This window comes from Stegodyphus dumicola, chromosome 10, assembly GCF_044657685.1.
Source record: "Stegodyphus dumicola isolate Sdum_Otavi_A_Nest chromosome 10, ASM4465768v1".
NCBI classification, from domain to species: domain Eukaryota; kingdom Metazoa; phylum Arthropoda; class Arachnida; order Araneae; family Eresidae; genus Stegodyphus; species Stegodyphus dumicola.
Window position 1 is genome coordinate 47,952,439 of NC_140777.1, and position 14,522 is coordinate 47,966,960.

The following is a 14,522-nucleotide window of genomic DNA, read 5'->3' on the forward strand; positions in this document are numbered from 1 at the left end:
TAGACTATGGCACAATGAGGTGTTTATAGAAATGCGCAAGAAAAAAATGGGATGTGTTTATAAGGAAAGAGATATTTTATTCTCAGAATGCTTATACTTTGTATGCAGAGATTCGCTTTACTTGTGTTAGAGGTTTGCAGAGTAATGCAGCGCAATAACGTTTCAGATGTTTAGTTTGATGGCAGTCTTCCCGAGAATACCCACCAAACATAGCATGACAGTATGAACTGTCACATACGAGCAAGTACTGTCTTTCAATATGGCCAAGAACATCACTGATTTCTATACAGATGTGGCGCTGAGTGACGCTGTAACGTTTCTAGGATTAAACGTTTCATAGCTAACAAACTCAAACGCCTTTCTAAGCATTTCTGTTTAAACTGCATCGTTTACTATCTATACTTTCCGAATTATCGAATATTTATATCGAATATATCCTTTTTCTGCTACTTCTGAGTCCCTCTGTGCTTTATTTTAATACCGGGTTATTTAACAGAAAGAGCACACTTAGTTTTGTTTAGGAAGAACTTTCATACTAAGACTACTGTCAAACAATAAAACAGTTTTCGTCAACATCACAATGAATACAATTTACGAAATTTGCTTTCGGAAATTTTACATACTCAGGCACCGTCATCTTTTTTTCCTGCTGATTGGTGGTCCACCAGAGGCCGAGCGGTAAAATCGCAAAACACTGGTAGTTGTTAGCAGGTTTCGATTCCAGGAGAACGGGCTAACTGCATGGACATTTCCAAAGTTTTTCCAATAATAACGTGTATATAGCCAGTTCCCTTAGAGAATCCCACACGAAAGCATCTTTCCCCTTAGGCAGATAGCACTAGTGTTCTTTGCCAAAATTAACTAAGCCTTCATCAAAAAATCTTTCTGATTGGTTAACCAACGCAAAACACAATGCTGAATGGAAGATTTTTGCCATTGTCTTTGAGTATCACGCTAGAAATCTTGCCATTCAGCTTACTGCTTGGGAGAAACTTTTCAAGAAAAAGTTATCTATTGCGTTTACTGTCTGCAGGTGTGATACCAGCTTCATAAAACCGTGAAACGTTATTAGAAAGAAAAGTAAAAAGGTCATTTTAATGCTTTTTATTATTTACGAAATATGAACTAGAAATCGAGAACAGTAAGACAATTAATAATGTAAACCAAGAAAACAGAAGTTATATTTACTGTAAAAGCCCTTATTTTCGCAAAATGTGATCATATATCGGTGATTTTCGCGAGTTGAAAATTTCGCGAAATTTATATGAACAGAACCGAAAGTTGAAAAATTTCAAAAGTACCTAAGTAAAGTTGAGTTGAAAACACAGTCAAAGTTGAAAAATTCCATAAGTACATCTTTTGCATAAAGCATTTTAAGAAACTTCCTTTTGTTCGAAAAGTTCGTCCCCCCGCCCGTTCCCGTCTAAATGGCGAGTTCAAGCGTTTGCTCAAGAATGAGTTTATTGAGTGGTATTCTAATGAACTTCAATTTCTAGAGGAAAAAGAATCTGTGCACTTGCGAATATTACGATTAAAACCGACTCACGCTTCTTTGCTTGTGCGCGTATTTAACGATATTGAAGCCAAATATGAGACAATTTTGAATGGCCTCAAAGAAGCTGGTATAAATAGCATTCTAAATGAATGAGGTGCCTTCTATTAATTTTATTGTTTTATATTTGAGAAATATAGTTGTATATTATTCATAAAATAGTTATAAGAAAGAAATTTGTCAAGAAAAAAAAAGCTTGTAACTGTGCAATAAATCATTAAATTTTGGGTAAGAGAAAAATTTCTGATATTTTATTATTGAAGCTGAAAAAAATTATTTCGCGAGGCTTAAAGTTTCGCGATTACGACGGGCTCGCGAAAATTAAAGCCTCGCGAATATAAGGAACTTTCCAGTATGTTTAGATTATCCCCCGATTTTGTTTTCTTTATTAATTTTATTTGTTTATTAGTATTGTTACGAATTTGGTATTTAAAAAGCTAATGTTAGTTCAATTATAAATTAAATGGTTTTATTTCTCGCGCAGTGCAGCGCGTGACGAATATTAAAAGAAAGCTAAGCCGGAAAATTGAAAATACAAGAGCGCGTGCATTAAATAAATAAATATCTCTTTTTGATTTCGAGAAAGTACTGGAAAATTCTAGCGCGTGAATTTAAAATCTTATAAAAGGAGGAAAACATCTCAGTTTGTAGGAGTTCCTTAGTTTGTTGTTGTTTAGAAAACTGCTCTTGTTGATTGTAGCGAATTCGCGGATTAGCGTTCTTTAGCTGTTTTGAATTACGTTCTATTGTACATTTGAGTAGTAAAAAGATAACTACTGTGAGATATTGTAATACTGCGTGATAATTTGAGAAAATTTAAGCATTTTTGTTGTGATAATAATAAATTTTTGTTCATTTTTCATCGGACTTGTGCATTCATTTCATAACGAACCCGTACGCACGCAACAGTATTATTTTTTCCAGCCAAGTTTAAAGTGGGTTACCGGAAATGAAATCATTCTATTTTATAATTAAATTCCAGTATTGGCTATAGGAAATTCTGTCAACAAATTTCTTTTAGATAATATGATTTCTCTTGATTTAATTGTTGTGACATTTTGTTTCTTTTTTAAAATTCTTTTTATTACCCAGAAGAATCCTATGAAAATTCAGATATAAATATCTTTACAATTTTTTGAATAATTACGGATAGCTTATACATAATGAAAAATGGCCAATTTTCATATAATTTACTACATACTTATTCCTCAAAGATAAGGCTGTAATGTATTGTGCCTTCTACTACGGACAGCATACTGCCTTTTCCATTAAACAAATTATTTTAAAACTCAATTATACTCGAATCATAATTACAAAATGAGTTACTAAGTAAATTTTTAAAGCTGATTGATTTATGTAGTCTAGTTAAAATTATCTCAAGTGAAAGAGTTGCCGAATAAGCAGTTAAACGTTTTACTGATGTTTTTATTCGGTTTCCGTATGGAAATCTCAGAATAATATCTAAACAGTTAAACATAAAATAAGGCATCTCAAATTATTGTAATTTAAATTTATGTTTTGATGTTAGTAAACTTATAACTATTTAAAATCAAATTACGAAAGACATGGATCATTAATATTGTAATACATGAAGATGATGCCAGTGCACATAATTATGAGAGAAACTAAATTATTATTCCCTTTAGTTATTGAGATATTATACAATCTCAATACTAAATTATATTTGGGTAGAAGTCCCAGTAAAAAATTCGTACGTTCACAATTATTTCGTAGCAGCTTAGTGATTTCTAGACTTTAAAAAGTAACAGATTTTAACAGTAGTCTCTTGTACATGGAGTTTTCATTGTATAATATCGTAAGCTAACTCTGAATGGGATGCTGGATTTTCTATTATTGTTCCTTTTACTTTACTCTTCCTGGTATTATTCACTGTCCGAACAGATCCACGAATTCATCATGGCCCACAGAAGAGAGCAATCTAATGTGATCCATAAGGTAGCCTTCAAAACAGCTACATAGCTATCACAGTTTGCATAATAATATGGCGTTTAATTCATTAGCTTCTTTCGCGTCTTTGGAACAAAGCTGTGACCAGTCAGAGAAGGCAAACTTAAACATGTATGAATACACAAATGACTCAGCGAAATCGTCGCCTGAATGACGTTTCCTTCACTGTGATTGGTCTGTTCTTTTAACTGGTTTTGATGTGTCTTGATTGATGTGATTGGTCTTTCTGTCTTCAAGCTGGCATAAAGTTAAATATTTAGACAGAATATTTACAGGAATTTCCCTGACGTAACAGGGTCAACTGCCTAGCAACGAGGTTGAACTTAAACCATTTGTGTATCGCAAACCTTTCGCGTAAACGCTGCATAACACTTAGACATCTTATAGATCATAGCATGGTTTTGCACATATGCGTCGCCATTTCAAACAAAACAGCCTGAGGCTGAAATCGAGGACCTCATTTCCCTCTTTTTTGACCGACAACCTCTGAGAAAAATTTCGGTTGGATAATTCTGTATGTTTTCCCATGCTTTAAAAGGCACGACACGTTTAAAAACGTATATGACTTTTGTAGACCCTTCCTGAACCCGGGTCCAAAGATATGGCAGATGACATCCTTAAATTCCATACCTAATACGTACGACGGTACAGTATTTTCTGTTAAAATTTAATAAGACACGGTGCAATTTTCTTATACCTTGGTTGGTGTTGGTTCGAACCAGAGAATACAGAGTTCGATGCTTCATCACCGAAATCATAATCATTATAACAGTACTAATAATAAAGAAGTAAAGTAACATGGAATGTAAACTACAGTGGCTGTTTACACATTTTTCAGAAGGATTTCGATAAAGAGTTAAGAAACGAAAGTAAAGTGGAATAAAAATTTCTGGCAACAGCTTTATTGTCTGATATTATAAATATCATGTGCTAATTTTAATTTATTCTTGTTTCCAAATGTCGCATGTAAACAAGGTGAGGACTGACGTCAGAGATTTTGCGCTTTCCGAAGAGAAATATTCCTATTCCATAATTCAAAAACTTTGTAAAATGCATGGTATTTCTAAGCGCAAAATATACAACATTATTATTCGGAAAGTGAAAAACCCGCCATCATTACTTCTACGTGGAAAGAGGACTTCACACGAACACCGGAAAAATATATGCACTGTTTCTATTGTTTCTAAACTGAAATCATTACTATCAAGAGAACATATATAGACGCAGAAATCAATAGCAGTATCATTAAATACATCTGCAGCAACGATAAATTAAAAATACACTAAGATTTGCAACTTAAAAAAAAGTTAAAATACATAATGTTCTCCAGTTTTTGCCAAGGCTTGTGACTCAACACAGAAAAATTCGTAGAACCGTTTATGAAAACTACATAGCAGGAGACAAACATAAATACATTGTGACCCTTGATGAAGAATGGATATATCTAAACGACTGTAACAAAAGGAGGTCTATTTGTTATCGAAAACGAACAGAAAAAATTTACAAACATAATTCCTTCAATGGGAAGAAGTTTTCAGTAGGAGGTTTATAATTGTAACAGGATTCTTTTAAAATGAGGAATTGAAAATAAGAGAAGTGAAAGAAATGTCAGAATCAACTGAACTTACTATCAAGAAAAAAATTACATCCGTTATTAACAATAGAAATTCCCTTTGTTTATCCCAATAAATTTCAAATAGTGAGACGACTGATACTGGTATTGCATATAAGTATAATTTCAAATGCATTCTTGGAGAAGGACCTTGACGTTTCATCTATGAACTATTGTGTGGCTGGACACTTGCAACTAGTTCTTTCTAATACAGCACAGTTGCTGAACTCTGGAAAGCAGTTGTAGAAGAATAATAATCCATATTCCTCTAAATTTTGTGAATAGCCTCTTTATTACGGCAATCACGATGTGGATATAGAGTAGAGAAAAAATTTTATCAGATCTCGAACATTTAAAAAATACTCTTTAAATTTTAAACATTAATTAAATTTTGCCAAGACTGTTCTATAAAAAACGTAACCACACTCTGCGACTTCCACAAAAAGGAAGGAAATTCCTTCTTTCAATTAAAAGGTGATATGAATGTACAGAATATATATAGAGAGAGAAAGAGATACATAGCAATGAAAAACTTATGCATAAGTAAAGAGTAGAAAGAAAGAAATAAAATATTTTTTTCTTTTTAATTGAGCAACTTTTCCCTCTAGAAACCTCCCTGAAATATTTGTTGCATTTTGTTAAGTGTGACTGGGGACATATTTTCGGAGAGCATGCGACCTTCTCCAGAGGAAGTAGGTCGAACTTTAAATAAATCAAGCAGTGCGGTTGGTTTATTTTATTCTCTTCAAGATTCGATTCACATACGCAGTGAATTTCCAGAATTATTGATCTAGCACCGATAAGTATCTACAAATACACAATCGACCCGGAAGAAGCCGAGCATGATGGAGTTTTTTCCAGAAAGCAAAACCCAAGCACAGAACAACAAGCGGGTGAAATACGTCTCTCTGTGCCGTGGGGGAGCTCTATGCGAAGTCGTCAGAAATCAATAATAATCGACTTCCTCGGAAATGTGTTTTCTTTATTTTTTTCTTAAGGTTTTTCTCAAAACGCTTTGTTCTTCTATAGACTTCCGTCAGTCGCACGAGCGGTATACTAGGGCAAGGATGAAGGGACATTTCCGCCCTCTTCCCCTTCCCACCAGCAAAAGAATGAGAGAAGGAAAGATGGTCAGTACATTCAATGGAATTAGATTTTGCTCCGCAGTTTCTGGGATGGATTTGTTGCGACACATGCCCATCTTTCCATTTTGAAGAGAAAATGTACTTTTAAGAGAAGATGATTTTTAGCAAATGCTTTCCTGATTTACGATGGGAGAATTCTCCAAAGAAATCTATTCGTAAAATTTACTTTCTCTAGAAGTCTCCTTTGGGTTTTGCAATCACGATTATGCGAAAATCTATTATGCCCTTGGAAAGCAGGTGGTTAGCATGACATAAAAATGGTATAAAAACTCTTTTTGATGCCTAAAACTGTAGTAATATTTTAATCTTTCAGCGAGTAAATTATTGTTTAGAACGCAGCCTTCCTAAGAACTTGCACAGCTAATTTTAACTTAGAAACAATTGAATCAAATAATAAAATTAAAAGAATACCTATAGTTCTCAAGATAATTACAATCAATACTCTAAAACGGAAAGTTTGGATATCAATTAAATTAAATATCAATTTAATCCTTTTTTAAGTTAAACATACTTGTCACGAAAAGTCACTGAATATCCGCCAAACCATGTGAAGGAGTTATGCTTGGAGTATATAAGTCATACGTGTGGCACACTTCTATATGCAGATAAAAATATGTGCTGTAGAATGCAAATACGCTTTAATAATTTAGTCTTTTGTCCAATAAATATTTAACAGAAAGTCAATGTATTGAGAAAAATTGAATTAGGGGACTAATTTTAACTTAGACAGAAATGAGTTGGTAACGAAAACAAAATATTACTTACAGTTCTAAATTTAATTAACTAAGATTCTAAAACGGAAACTTTGGATACTGAATAAGTTAATAACCGAATATGGTTAGTAAATAACTAAATGGCATCAATCCACTAGATTTGATCAGCGAATTATGATATGATAAGCAGGTGGTAAATTTTATGTTCGATTGAAAGCGATGTGAAACGTTCTTATATGAAACAGGCTTTTTGGTACTTACGTACTTCGTAATATTTTTATATTTCAATCACTAATAATAATTAGTCACAACCCACTTTTAACAGAATATTGCATTTGAAAAATAATTTTCGCTTAGAAAGAATTTAAACGATAATGAAATACAGCATTGCTTATAGTTCTCAAGTTAATTAAAACAAAGACATAGAAACAAAATTTTTGGCACCAACTAAATCAAATGAAGGAGCTTTTTTCTGAAGTCATATATGATTACTACGTCGTTAAATATCATCAAAATTCCACCATGTATTGTTAGTGAGATATACTTTGGCTAAGAAATATGGTAGTCTTCGGTATGTAATATAAAATATTCTTTGTGGTTCCGAGGTGCTTTGCAATATTTTAGTCCTTCGGTTAGTAAATAATAGTCTACAACCCAGCTATACAAGGAAAGCGGAAAGCGTGTAGAGACATCAGGAATTTTTTGAATGGAGCGATAAAACATGAACAACAGCTTCCCCGGAAATCGAACCACGGACCTCTGGAATACGCGCCCAGCGTGCAGACCACCACACCACATGGGGATTGCGTTAAACTGCTTTTTAATATTGATGAACATTCACGATATAAAAAGATTATACCTAAATTCCTAGATTTTTGGAATCGTCCCTCATAAAACACAAAAATTTGTAGTAAATCTAAAGTCAATGAACATATCGAATACCCCTATTTCAATAAATTGGCAAGGAAGAAAGCTAGAGCATAAATCTATAAAATTTAGGGAGGTCAGGAATTCTGCTATGTAGGCATTTGAAAGTAACTATACCTACCTGGCGTCACTTCCTTCAAAAAACGCAAATTCATCAAGATAAGACTGAACTTGAACAATCATTGAACAATTCATGAAAACGAAATAAGACTTGCGGAAAACAGAAAGTGATACTTAACATCTACTTTCTTTTAAAACTGCTAAAAATGCAACCTGATCTATGCATACCCGTGATTTTAAGAAGCTTTACAATCAAATATTTCACCTACATATATATGTGGGAAGTTCTTCCTATGAAAATGATAGTTTACCAGTCAGTTTTTTTCCGCAGCTTGTAAAGACTTTAGTTTTTCTCTGAGATAGGAAACGTGTGCTATAGAATATATCGTTTCCCGTTTTTAAACCTTAGATCTTCCATGGATTGTTAACATTGCAGTTGTTAGCTGGACATGCTACATTTATACAACGACAGCGGAAAAAAAAATATCGCAGTAAATACTTACACAGTTAGTTACAGTAGAAGTTACATGGAGCAGTACACCATTTTATACGAATGTCACGAAATCCAATCCTTGCTTTTCCCTGCCCATGCTAAAATGTACCTTTTCTTTCTTGCTTTCCATTAACAGTAGGGCAGCTGGCATATTGACAAAGAAGCCTTACTAATGGAAACACTTCATAAGTCCTTGGATTGTATGCTTCCCATGGATAGTTTTGGTGAAGACCAAGTAAACTAATGTGTTTCAGATTTTTAAAAAGTTCGGGAAGGCGCGATGACGAGTGAATGGTTTAAAGATGGATAATGGATGGAATGGACATATGAAAGTTCACACGTGTTACCAAGTTAAACCTGGATTGCTAGAGCTGAAACTCTATTAATGGGTTTTCTCCAACAAGTGTGACAAAACATTTCTGTAGATGAATGCAATATTAGTGCAAGATATGAATGAGTTATACGGATATGCATTATACAATCAATTAAGTAATACAAAGTTATAGAGGCTCACCTTCTTTGGTTCATAAACTAGTAAACTCTAGAAAGGCTACACAGGAATAATCCTAGTGTCTTAAACTGCAGATAGACAAAGTCAGAAGAAGGGTATAAATAGCCCTTTTCTTTTAACACAAAAATTAACAGTGACCGAACGTGGGTTTACAATTTGCCAAGTAGTTCTCGCGTAACAGAAATACGTAATATTGAACTACTTAAAATGCGGTAGATTAGTCTAACGGTTCACGGAATAATTCAACGCGCAGAAAAGGCTCTGGTGTGTAGAAACCAACGAGACACGCCGAATGGCTAGAAGCACTCAACGCTACAGAATTAAATCGCTATTAAATCACGGCGCAACTTGGCCTAAACACTCTGTCTAAGTAATGTGCGTAATCTTCGATTAAATAGCACTTCTTTCTCCCTAAATTTGAATAAACGCTATCTCATTTACATTCTGGGATAAAACGCGTGGGTGAAAAGGGAATGATAGGAAAGTCTTTCAACTTTAAATTAACTATTAGTTAAAAATAAATAAATAAACCTCACGAAATTAAGAATGAATAATAAATTAAGTGTGACAATAAACAATTAACACAGTTACTAATGCACGAATACTGTTTCAAAACAGGACAGCGTGATGCTAAACACTGGTGGAGATAGTTCAAAACAGACTCATGTACTCAGTTTTTTAAGATGAAGTTCCATTTTGTAGCTAAATAACTATAATTACATGTAATATAATTATTTTTATCAGAATGATTCTGTATATGTCTTTCATCATCTTATTTTGCAAAGGCAGTGAGATATAAATTTTGTAGAAATGTATTACCATTTAAGGGACACTGCAGAATGAGGTGACGTGACACAGTTTATTAAAAAGCAATATATATTTTTTTTAAGTGGAAAGAAACGTGGTACACGATACATTAATTGAATGCTTATTACGCTCAAAATTCTACTCGTTGTAAGAACCAGAGGGATCCTGAAGACACATCAAAATGAAATTTATCTGAAACATGAGCAACCAAACCAACCCAGTTTGGAAAATCAGAAAAAGGAAGTAAAAAGATTATTGCCACAGGAACGTAGTATATCCATTACGAAATGACGGATTAGGAAATGAATAGGATTGGTCAAATTCGACCACACAAACACAGAAAGGAAGAAAATTAACTACAGAAATTAAGATAAAGAGATAAATTAAAAAAATAATAACAGTAAACTATGTGAAGTGTTCTAGGCTTTGTCATATAAAAATGGATTTTTATAAACTAGACATGATTTTGAGTTCTTTTGGATTACGAATGACGTTTTAACATCTGGTATTTTCTTTGATGCATCTTTTATTATAAAAAGTTGCCTCTTGTCACAAAAGACGCAAAAGACAAACTTTCCTTCATTTCTTACTTTTGCGCAATATCTGCAAATGACTCCAGTAAAATATTATGCCATACCCTATACTTATTCCTTGAACGAGGATCAGATTTCCCCCGGAAATGGTCGCTTCTTATTCACGCAAAGAATAAGCTCCCATTTCATACCATGGGATGTTTTTCTTTCTCATCTACAAATGATGAGCATTCTTTACTTCACATAATGAACGTTTTCTCAAACTTTATTTGAAATCTAGAACTTTCTTTTCAGGACCTATTTCAAAATAATGAGTATTTTTACTATTTCTGCTTCGAGGTTTAAATTTCCTCTTTCAGTATTCTGCCTTAAAGTCTTGAGTAATTCTACCTTTTTTCAGAAAGTTTACAGTTGTAACATAACAGTTTTTTCATTTTTAGGAAAAATACTTTTATTTCTGGGTAAGCTTTTAATGGTTAATAGTGAAAATGTTCTAAAATTTGAATTCAAATCAAAGATTGGTGTTCTTCAAATAAAGACTTAAAAGTTTTCTGTACATACTTATATTTACTAGAAGCCGTACGATTTGCAATTTGCAGTAAAAGTGAGTTTGAAATAAAGACACACCTTTTACTCCTAGATTTTTTCTTTCGTACTTAAGAAATAAATATGTAAAGATGTGGAAATTTAGTGCTTAAAACCATCTGATCAGCAGGCAATATATATATACAGTTTATAATCCTTTTAGTAACGTCTGAAGTAAAGAAGTATATTACGTATACTTTCTTAAAGACGCTAATAAAAGAACTACTCATGTTCATCTTGAAATATGTCCTACATGTCCAATAAAGTAAGGCGACATATTTAAAGTACATAAATCCTTGCATAAAGTAGCATGAGATTTTCTGCTACTTTATGCAAGGATCTATATCGGGAAATAATGTCTTTCATGGCAGTTTTCGGAAATCTGTGGTTAGTTAACGAAACTCTCTGCCGGTTGGAGGGTTGAATTATAGAAGTAATAATATGCCGTTTTATGCTACCTCGATTTGCGCAAACTCAAAATTACACAATTCCTTATTTTCGCACCCTTTTCCATATGGAATGATTTGAAATGCTGTAAGAATGCTTGGAAAATCTTCGAATGAAATTCCAGAATAGTCCTCGAAAGTTATCTGAAGAATATTTGCTCATTCTTTTCCAAAATCAAGATGAAAAAATGCCGGAAATTTGCAAATCCAATACAAGAAATTATATGTTTTTTCAAACAATTAGATTTGGAAATTAATAGTGGATGACATCAGAAAGCTGTAGGGTTCATTTAACAAAGACCTAAAAGGGATGACTGAGCAAATCACTATTGCAATTGCCGACATCTTAGACTTATATCCACTAGAAAGACATATGACAGCTGCCAGCTTGGCGAACAATCTCCTACTCCATTTAAAGAGGCTATAGATTCTAATAAGGAACACATTCCAGGAAAACAAGTTTATATTTGTAGAGTTATTAGGTTTATTGAAGCAGGAGATGTGAAAAATATGCAGTGCCCTCACTGTGAATCGAACTCCGAATCTCCCGATCACTCGTCGGAGTTGCTTCCAGTTACACCACGAAGGCACGCGGAAAGGAGAGAGAAAATACCTTATAGCTTGCTTTGAACACATTTTAACTAGTTAAAAGTAACACAGAGTCGTCAGACAAGGTTGTTAGATTTTTTGTAGATATCGGCATCGAAATAACTCTGTTTTATAAAGCATATTTATTTTAATATTATTTTCTGTTGAAACATATAAAAACTTAATTCTTTACCGCATACCTTTCTTGTAAGAAGCAGTTTTTTTAGCACTTCGTCTTATTTAACAAAGTTTCGTATGTGTTCATGTGTAAAATTAGACCCCCAACTTACACAAATCCAATTTACCTGCTTTCCAACGGTTACAGTTATTGTATAACTTCGTGATATTACCTACATCGTGCATAAAAACGTAATATTTGAGATAATACTTGAACAGTGTTGGAAACAATTAAACTGAAATATTAATATACTTACATGATTCAATGGCAATAACTTAAATGGAAAAGCATGGTACAGATAATTTGCGAGTAGAAAAAAGGAACATTTACTGCAAAGTGTGATTCATTGCATAATATATTCGAGATATATAGCATTATATCAGTTGTTTAAGACACGTATTATATCACTACAACAATATTTCGCTGCAAAAAATAAAAATTTTGCGTAGCATATATTTCATTCAAAAACTAAGTTTCGAGAAAGGAAAAATATTCATAATCTAAGAACATATTTTTTTAGAATTCTAGAAGTCTCCATAATATAAATATAGCTATTAAAAGTAACTGCTTTATTTCCGAATATTTTTTTTAATATATTTCTTTTTCCTACAGTTTAAAAAGCTTTTCTTAAAAGACCCAGGTGTGCGTTCAATTAATACAGCATAATAAAATATTTGTAGTATGAAATACAATATGTTTCTTCTAACTGAAATGCGTTCATATTTTTCTCACACTACAGGGAAGAACTTGGCGGCATAAATAGCTATAAATATTAATTTTGGAATGCACATATAATGGGCAATTTATATTAAGAGGCACTTCAAAATTCATAAAAGTTTAAAAAAACTGAAATAATGTAATTTAAATTTTCAAATTTCTATTCTGATATAAAATTTTAGTAAATCCTCATTTTTAAAAAATAGTAGCTTCGAATGTTTTATAAAATTACAATATGCGAAAAACTCTTTGAATTTCTAATAAAATTCAATTTACTATTACTATTTTAAAAGAATATGTGAAATCAATTTTATACTACAAATACGAAATAGGAAAAGAATTATAAGTAATTTTTTCTCTCTTTTCTGCATGGCTCCGTGGTGTAACAGTAGCACACTCGAGCGCGTATTCGAGAGGTACACGTTCGAGTTCCGGCGAAATGTCTCATTTCTCATGTCTCCTGCTTCACTCCTGCTTCTTGGGCACTTAGAATGACGCACAGTAATGATTTGTTTTAATTGTTTTCGTCTCATTGGAAATGCTTTAAGTAGAATATAAAACATGTAAGAAACAAAAATTTGCATTTTTTATAATAAACTGACAAGATAAAGACGCGTGCTTGCTGTATATTAAAGAGAGAAAGTTTTAACTGAAAGTATTGTCTAAAAAATGTGAAATGTTTCAGATTTTAAATTACGTCTAAAGGGGCGGTTTTTTAACGTTTTGTGCATTACCTTTACTTATTAAATATCATGCTATTTGCACTTAAACCATAAAATATAGTTCGACAACAATGTCGCAAAATAATTTTAAAATTAGTATATCTTAAAATTTCCGATACGCGCACGGGAGATAAAAATGTCCCCCCCCCCGTAGAGTGCTGCCAGTGCTCGCTAAAACCGTTGAGTTTGTTAATCACAAATTTGTTAAAGTTTTACAAATATGAAATCTATAATAAAACAAATTATAAATTTCAAATTTGTGCTTTCAGATGCCCATATTCGCAGTAGGATTACGTTATTCAAAATTGGATGGCTCTATGTACCGTTGTTTTATCAGAATGCGAGAAACATACATACACTTATGCAGATTCTTCATTATTTAATTTCTTCAAATATAACACAGGGGCGATAGTATTTGGTGGCAACGATTTGAAAAGTGATACAGCCTTTTAAAGTTTTCAACGCCAAATCGGAAAACGCAAACAATAGTCCTTCAGGAACGAAGCCCCTTTGGCTTAAAAATGACTTTCAGATCAGGAAACTCTTTAAATACCTCAAGCAAAACCAGTTCTCAAAGGGCACAATGCGAGATGAATACTGATTTCATTGTATGTATATTTTGGAAAGCCTTTGAATACTATTTAATAGTTCAAACAGAGAATGGATCGATATCAAACATTAGCCTACTGAGATCTTTTCCTCTTGAACTTGGTTACAAATATGCGTTACAAATTCGCAGATATGAATACTGAAAGCAAATTAATCTAATAAATAACCCTATCGTTAAGTACTCAGCAGGTTATCATTTTCTAGTGGCATCTTTATATATACAACTACGAATTGCATTTCTGTTGCACTGAATAGATTATTCGGTAACTGGTACTCATTTTTTTTTTCACGCTGAGGATACATTTATAGTATATATTTATTTATTTTGAGCTTCTTGGTCTCAGTTTTTTGATTTT

The 14,522-nt window shown here is 32.8% G+C and overlaps 1 protein-coding gene across 2 annotated transcripts in view; it reads right to left on the bottom strand.

Annotated features, from left to right (window-relative positions):
- Positions 1-14,522, bottom strand: part of LOC118187321 (uncharacterized) — a 1,290,260-nt gene that overhangs the window by 790,020 nt on the left and 485,718 nt on the right. The window lies entirely within an intron of this gene.